This window comes from Arachis stenosperma, chromosome 4 (assembly GCF_014773155.1).
Source record: "Arachis stenosperma cultivar V10309 chromosome 4, arast.V10309.gnm1.PFL2, whole genome shotgun sequence".
NCBI lineage: Eukaryota > Viridiplantae > Streptophyta > Magnoliopsida > Fabales > Fabaceae > Arachis > Arachis stenosperma.
In genome coordinates this window covers 93,058,516-93,066,963 of record NC_080380.1, presented here as the reverse complement: position 1 = coordinate 93,066,963, position 8,448 = coordinate 93,058,516, and positions in this window count along the sequence as shown.

Here is an 8,448-nt window from a genome sequence, read left to right as displayed (position 1 = left end):
CAGCTCCAACAAGAAGACAACACTGTAGCAGCCACTCATAACTTTTATGACCGTCCCAATCAAGGGTACAATCAAGGTGGCAACTATAACCAAGGATGGCAGGATAATTCTAACCAAGGCTGGAGAGATAATTCTAATCAGGGTTGGAGGGATAATCATAACAGAAGAGGCAGAGATAACAATGGAAATCAGAGGTGGAATAATAATAACAACTTTAAGCAGCAGAATCAGACTCAGTCCTACAGAGCACCTCATTTAAGACAGCCTCAAGCATCTCAGCAGACCTCTCAAATCACTTATCCCTCTTCATCTCCTAATGATGAATTACTACAATCCATTGATCGGAGGCAACATGCCATGGAAAATAACATTACTTCTACTCTGAATGGTTTGAATTCTACTTTGCAAGCCCTTGTCTCACAGATTGGATTAATGAATAACTCCAACAATCAGTCCTCAAGCTCTGGTGGACTCCCCTCTCAACCATTACCCAACCCAAAGGGTGGTATTAATGCCATCACCCTAAGGTCCAGAACCACATTGCAGGAGAGGAATCAGGAGGAGCCAAGCCCACCAGAACACGCCTTAGCTGAAGAGGTAGTAGAAATAGAAGATGTTGAAGAGGAAGAGGACATACAGGACATAGCTGAAGAAGAAGAAGCTTAACCACAGGAAGAAGCACCACAAGGCGCAGACACTGCAGAAAACACCACTCCCATTCCATTTCCACAACTTGCAAGGAGGCCCAGGAAGCAATTGGAACCTGACCCCAAAATGGTAGAAATCTTCAAAAAGGTTGAGGTAACTGTTTCCCTTTTTGATGTCATTCAACAGGTACCTAAATATGCAAAGTTTCTAAAAGATTTGTGCATACATAAAGACAAAATTAATGAATTAGAAACTATTCCTTTAGGAAGCTCTATATCTGCTTTAATGGGAAATTTACCTGAAAAATGTAGTGACCCAGGTCCTTGTATAGTTAGTTGTACTATTGGTGGTGTAGTAATTTATGATTACATGTGTGATTTAGGAGCATGTGTTAGTATAATGCCTTTATTTGTATATGATGTTTTGAGGCTCCCTCCCTTAAAAAGGGCGGCAGCTCGTTTTGTGTTAGCAGATAAAAGCATTATTACAGTAGCTGGAGTTGCTGAAGATGTTTTAGTGAACATTAAAGGGCTCACATTCCCCACTGATTTCTATATCTTGGAGATGCCCCATAATGACTCAGATAAGCCATCATCAATCCTACTTGGGAGACCATTCCTGAAGACATCAAAATTCAAATTAGATGCTTTTCCAGGAACATACTCCTTTGAGATAGATGGCCGAATGGTAATCTTCAATCTGAATGGAGTCATAAACAACCCTCCAAAAGATCGTTCTATCTTCCAGTGTGACATCATAGATGAAAACGTAGTTGAAGTTCACCAGGAAGAGTTCGAGGATAAGTACATAGGACAAGGTCTAGGTGTGGGGAAGTCAGAGCCAGACCATAACCAGAAGTTGGAAGTCTTCAGTTATTATTGCACAGGACCTCACTCCTGAACAGGAAGAGCAGTTACTTAGTGTGCTGAGGAAGCACAAGAAAGCAATTGGGTGGAGTTTGGCAGACATAGTAGGCATCAACCCTCAAGTATGTGAGCATAGAATATTTTTAGAAGAGGGAGCAAGACCTGTCTGCCAACCCCAAAGAAGACTGAATCCCACTATTTTGGAAGTTATCAAAAAGGAAGTGACCAGACTATTGGAAGCAGGTATTATCTACCCCATCTCAGACAGTGAATGGGTGAGCCCAGTACAAGTGGTGCCCAAGAAGTCTGGAGTGACTAAAGTGAAGAATGAGCATAGAGAGCTCATAGCAACCAGAGTACAGAATGCTTGGAGAGTCTGCATTGATTACAGGCGTCTCAACCAAGCTACTCATAAGGATCACTACCCTCTTCCATTCATTGATCAAATGCTAGATCGCCTGTCAGGTAAATCACATTATTGCTTTTTAGATGGCTACACAGGCTATTTCCAAATTCATATAGCTCCTGAAGATCAGGAAAAGACTACCTTTACATGTCCTTTTGGGACTTATGCTTACAAGAGAATGCCCTTTGGCCTGTGCAATGCACCAGCCACTTTCCAAAGGTGCATGATGAGTCTTTTCTCTGATCTGATTGAGGACTGTATGGAGGTTTTTATGGACGATTTTAGCGTTTATAGTGATTCTTTTAGCCTTTGCTTAGATGGACTATCTAGAGTATTAGATAGATGTGTCAATACAAACCTTGTATTAAATTTTGAAAAATGTCACTTTATGGTAAAATAAGGGAATGTACTAGGACATGTTGTATCTAATACTGGCATTTCTGTAGACCTAGCAAAGGTGAATGTTATTTCTAATTTACCTTACCCCTCCTCTGTGAGGGAAGTCCGTTCGTTCCTCATGCAGGTTTTTACAGGAGATTTATTAAGGACTTTAGTAAGGTAAACTAGAGGACCAAACTGGAGCCAGCCGTTTGAAATCATGTGCGATGCTTCTAACCATGCAGTAGGAGCAGCGCTGGCTCAGCGTGAAGGTAAGGATCCTTTTGTTATTGCTTATGCGTCTAAGACTTTAGACGCTGCCCAGTCCAATTATACTACTACTGAGAAAGAGCTTCTTGCTATTGTTTTTGCTCTGGATAAATTCCGGGCTTATTTACTTGGTACTAGAGTAGTAGTGTATTCGGACCATGCAGCTTTAAAGTATCTATTAGCTAAAAAGGAGTCCAAACCAAGGCTCATACGTTGGATACTACAATTACAAGAATTTGATTTAGAAATAAAGGATAGGAGTGGTAACCAGAATCTAGTGGCAGACCACTTGACTCGCCTTGAGCACATCAAGGATGATTTTACTCCTATAGATGATAATTTCCCACTGGATAACCTACAAGCAGTATCTGAAGTAGTCTCTTGGTACGCACCTGTAGCTAATTATCTAGTTAGCCGCACATTTTCTCTACACTTTTCTAAGTATCAAAGAGACAATCTGAAAAGCGAGTCTAAATATTATATATGGGATGACCCATATTTATGGAGATGTGGCGCTGATCAGGTAATTAGACGTTGTGTGCCTCAATCAGAATTCCAGTCCATTTTAGAGGCCTGTCACTCATCTGAGAGTGGAGGACATTTTGGCCCTCAAAGAACAGCTAGAAAGATCTTAGACTGTAGATTCAGGTGGCCTACTCTCTTTAGAGACGCTGCTGAGTTTTGTAAATCTTGTCTCCCATGCCAAAAATTTGGTAATATATCCAGGAAGGATGAGATGCCTCAACAAATTATGCTTTTTTGTGAAATTTTTTATGTTTGGGGTATTGACTTCATGCGTCCGTTTCCAAATTCTAATGGTTATTTTTATATATTGTTAGCTGTGGATTACGTTTCCAAATGGGTGGAAGCAATTCCTACCCGCACTGATGATACTAACACTGTTGTTTCCTTTGTGAGAAACCATATTATTTGCCGCTTTGGATCACCACGAGCAATCGTGAGCGATCAAGGCACTCATTTTTGTAACAGGAGACTCACAGGATTAATGAAGAAGCATGGGATAATTCATAAGGTTGCAACAGCATACCATCCTTAGACCAATGGGCAAGCCGAGGTGTCAAACAAAGAGATAAAGCGTATCTTGTAGAAGATAGTCAAACCTCATAGAAAAGACTGGAGCACCAAGCTACAAGATGCACTATGGGCATAGAGGACAGCATATAAAACACCCATTGGGATGAGCCCTTTCCGCTTAGTTTATGGAAAAGCTTGTCATCTCCCAGTTAAAGTAGAGCACAGAGCCTTTTGGGCAGTCAAGGAGTGCAACATGGGAATTGAGGAAGCCGGAGCTGAAAGAAAGTTGCAACTGCAAGAACTGGAGAGCCTTCCCCTAGAAGCTTATGAGAACTCGAGAATATACAAGGAGAAGATGAAGGTTGTACATGATCAGCACATCAAGAGAAAAGAGTTCCAGCCTGGGGATTTAGTCCTTGGTGCGCGAAATTGTGAACAATACTTTTCCCAACTCTCATAATCCCTGGTCATGAACTCCAAAAACATGGTGGTTCAATTCCATGGCATTACACAACTTCGCACAACTAACCAGCAAGTGCACTGGGTCGTCCAAGTAATACCTTACGTGAGTAAGGGTCGATCCCACGGAGATTGTTAGCATTGAAGCAAGCTATGGTCATCTTGCAAATCTTAGTCAGGCAGACTCAAATGGATATGGTGATGAACGAAAATAATATAGAAAATAAGGATAGTGATACTTATGTATATCATTGGTGTAAGAGCTTCAGACAAGCGTATGAAGATGCCTTCCCTTCCGTCTCTCTGCTTTCCTACTGCCTTCATCCAATCCTTCTTACTCCTTTCCATGGCAAGCTCGTGTAGGGTTTCACTGTTGTCAGTAGCTACCTCCCATCCTCTCAGTGAAAATACGTCCCTGATGCTCTGTCACAGCATAGGCTAATCATCTGTCGGTTCTCGTTCAGGCCGGAATAATATCCATTGATACTTTTGCGTCTGTCACTAACGCCCTAGCCTGCTCGGAGTTTGAAGCACGTCACAGTCATTCAGTCATTGAATCCTACTCAGAATACCACAGACAAGGTTAGACCTTCCGGATTCTCTTGAATGCTGCCATCAGTTCTCGCCTATACCACGAAGACTCTGATCTCACGGAATGGCTGGCTCGTTTGTCAGGCGAGCACTCGGTTGTCAGGCGATCAACCATGCATCGTGTTATCAGGAATCCAAGAGATATTCACTAAGCCTCAGATGCTTGTAGAACAAGAATGGTTGTCAGTCACCTTGTTCATGGGTGAGAATGGTGATGGGCGTCAATCATCACCTTCATCAAGTTGAAGAACAAGTGATATCTTGGACAAAGAACAAGCGGAATTGAATAGAAGAACAATAGTAATTGCATTAATACTCGAGGTACAGCAGAGCTCCACACCTTAATCTATGGTGTGTAGAAACTCCACCGTTGAAAATACATAAGAACAAGGTCTAGGCATGGCCGAATGGCCAGCCTCCCAAAGTGATCAAAAGATCTCTAGAAAAGGTTCCAAAGATCCGAAGATTCTTTATACAATAGTAAAAGGTCCTACTTATAGAAAACTAGTAGCCTAAGGTGTACAGAAATGAGTAAATGACATAAAAATCCACTTTCGGGCCCACTTGGTGTGTGCTTGGGCTGAGCAATGAAGCATTTTCGTGTAGAGACTCTTCTTGGAGTTAAACGCCAGCTTTAGTGCCAGTTTGGGCGTTTAACTCCCAATTAGGTGCCAGTTCCGGCGTTTAACGCTGGAATTTCTTGAGGTGACTTTGAACGCCGGTTTGGGCCATTAAATCTTGGGCAAAGTATGGACTATTATATATTGCTGGAAAGCCCAGGATGTCTACTTTCCAACGCCGTTGAGAGCGCGCCAATTGGGCTTCTGTAGCTCCAGAAAATCTACTTCGAGTGCAGGGAGGTCAGAATCCAACAGCATCTGCAGTCCTTTTGAGTCTCTGGATCAGATTTTTGCTCAGATCCCTCAATTTCAGCCAGAAAATACCTGAAATCACAGAAAAACACACAAACTCATAGTAAAGTCCAGAAAAGTGAATTTTAACTAAAAACTAATAAAAATATACTAAGAACTCAACTAAAACTACTAAAAACATACTAAAAACAATGCCAAAAAGCATACAAATTATCCGCTCATCACAACACCAAACTTAAATTGTTGCTTGTCCCCAAGCAACTGAAAATCAAATAAGATAAAAAGAAGAGAATATGCAATGAACTCCAAAAACATCTATGAAGATCAGTATTAATTAGATGAGCGGGGCTTTTAGCTTTTTGTCTCTGAATAGTTTTTGCATCTCACTCTATCCCTTGTAATTCAGAATGATTGGCTTGTTTAGGAAGTTAGAATCCAGATAGTGTTAATGATTCTCCTAGTAAAGTATGATGATTCTTGAACATAGCTTTTTATTGAGTCTTGGCTGTGGCCCAAAGCACTCTGTCTTCCAGTATTACCGCCGGATACATACATGCCACAGACACATAATTGGGTGAACCTTTTCAGATTGTGACTCAGCTTTGCTAAAGTCCCCAATTAGAGGTGTCTAGGGTTCTTAAGCACACTCTTATTGCCTTGGATCACAACTTTCTTTCTTTTTCTTTCTTCTCTTTTTTTTTCGGTTTTTTTTTACGTTTGCTTCCTTCTTTTTTTTTTTTTTTCGTTTGCTTCAAGAATCATTTTTAATGATTTTTCAGATCCTCAATAACATGTCTCCTTTTTCATCATTCTTTCAAGAGCCAACATTCATGAACCACAAATTCAAAAGACATATGCACTGTTCAAGCATACATTCAAAGAACAAAAGTGTTGCCACCACATCAAATTAATTAAACTATTATAAAATTCAGAATTCATGCAATTCTTTCCTTTTCAATTAAGCACGTTTTTATTCAAGAAAGGTGATGGATTCATAGGACATTCATAACTTTAAGGCATAGACACTAAGACACTAATGATCACAAGACACAAACATGGATAAACATAAGCATAAAATTCGAAAAACAGAAGAATAAAGAACAAGGAAATCAAAGAACGGGTCCACCTTAGTGATGGCGGCTCTTTCTTCCTCTTGAAGATCCTATGGAGTGCTTGAGCTCCTCAATGTCTCTTCCTTGTCTTTGTTGCTCCTCCCTCATGATTCTTTGGTCTTCTCTAATTTCATGAAGGATGATGGAGTGTTCTTGATGCTCCACCCTTAGTTGTCCCATGTTGGAACTCAACTCTCCTAGGGAGGTGTTTAGTTGCTCCCAATAATTTTGTGGAGGAAAGTGCATCCCTTGAGGCATCTCAGGGATCTCTTGATGAGAGGGGTCTCTTGTGTACTCCATCCTTTTCTTGGTGATGGGCTTGTCCTCATCAATGGGGGTATCTCCTTCTATGTCAACTCCAACTGAATAACAGAGGTGACAGATGAGATGAGGAAAGGCTAACCTTGCCAAAGTGGAGGTCTTGTCCGCCACCTTGTAGAGTTCTTGGGCTATGACCTCATGAACTTCCACTTCTTCTCCAATCATGATGCTATGGATCATGATAGCCCGGTCTATGGTAACTTCGGACCGGTTGCTAGTGGGAATGATTGAGCGTTGTATGAACTCTAACCATCCTCTAGCCACGGGCTTGAGGTCATGCCTTCTCAATTGAACCGGCTTTCCTCTTGAATCTTGCTTCCATTGTGCGCCCTCTTCACATATGGTTGTGAGGACTTGGTCCAACCTTTGATCAAAGTTGACCCTTCTTTTATAAGGATGCTCATCTCCTTGCATCATAGGCAAGTTGAACGCCACCCTCACACTCTCCAGACTAAAATCCAAGTATTTCCCCCGAACCATAGTGAGATAATTCTTTGGATTCGGGTTCACACTTTGGTCATGGTTCTTGGTGATCCATGCATTGGCATAGAACTCTTGAACCATCAAGATTCCGACTTGTTGAATGGGGTTGGTGAGTACTTCCCAACCTCTTCTTCGGATCTCATGGCGGATCTCCGGATATTCACCCTTTTTAAGTGAAAAGGGGACCTCGGGGATCACCTTCTTCAAGGCCACAACTTCATAGAAGTGGACTTGATGCACCCTTGAGAGGAATCTATCCATCTCCCATGACTCGGAGGTGGAAGCTTTTGCCTTCCCTTTCCTCTTTCTAGAGGTTTCTCCGGCCTTGGATGCCATAATGGTTATGGAAAAATGAAAAAGCAATACTTTTACCACACCAAACTTAAAATGTTTGCTCGTCCTCGAGCAAAAGAAGAAAGAAGAGAGTAGAAGAAGAAGAAATGAGGAAGAGGGAGAAGGTGGTGTGTTCGACCAAGAAGGGAAAGAAGGGGTGTTTAGGTTGTGTGAAAATGAAGGGTTGAAGAAGGGTATATATAGAAGAGAGGGGGGGTAATGGTTCGGCCATGATGGGTGGGTTTGGGAGGGAAAGTGGTTTGAATTTGAAGGGTGAGGTTGGTGGGGATTTATGAAGGATGGATGTGAGTGGTGAAGAGAAAGATGGGATTTGATAGGTGAAGGGTTTTTGGGGAAGAGGTTTTGAGGTGATTGGTGAATGGGGGAAGAAGAGAGAGAGTGGTGGCGGGGTCCTGTGGGGTCCACAGATCCTGTGGTGTCAAGGAAAAGTCATCCCTGCACCAAATGGCATCAAAATTCACGTTTTGAGCCATTTCTGGCGTTAAACGCCGGGCTGGTGCCCATTCCTGGCATTTAACGCCAGGTTGTTGCCCTTTACTGGCGTTTAACGCCAGTCTGGTGCCCCTTTCTGGCGTTAAACGCCCAGAATGGTGCCAGACTGGGCGTTAAACGCCCAACAGCTAGCATTACTGGCGTTTGAACGCCAGCTTCTT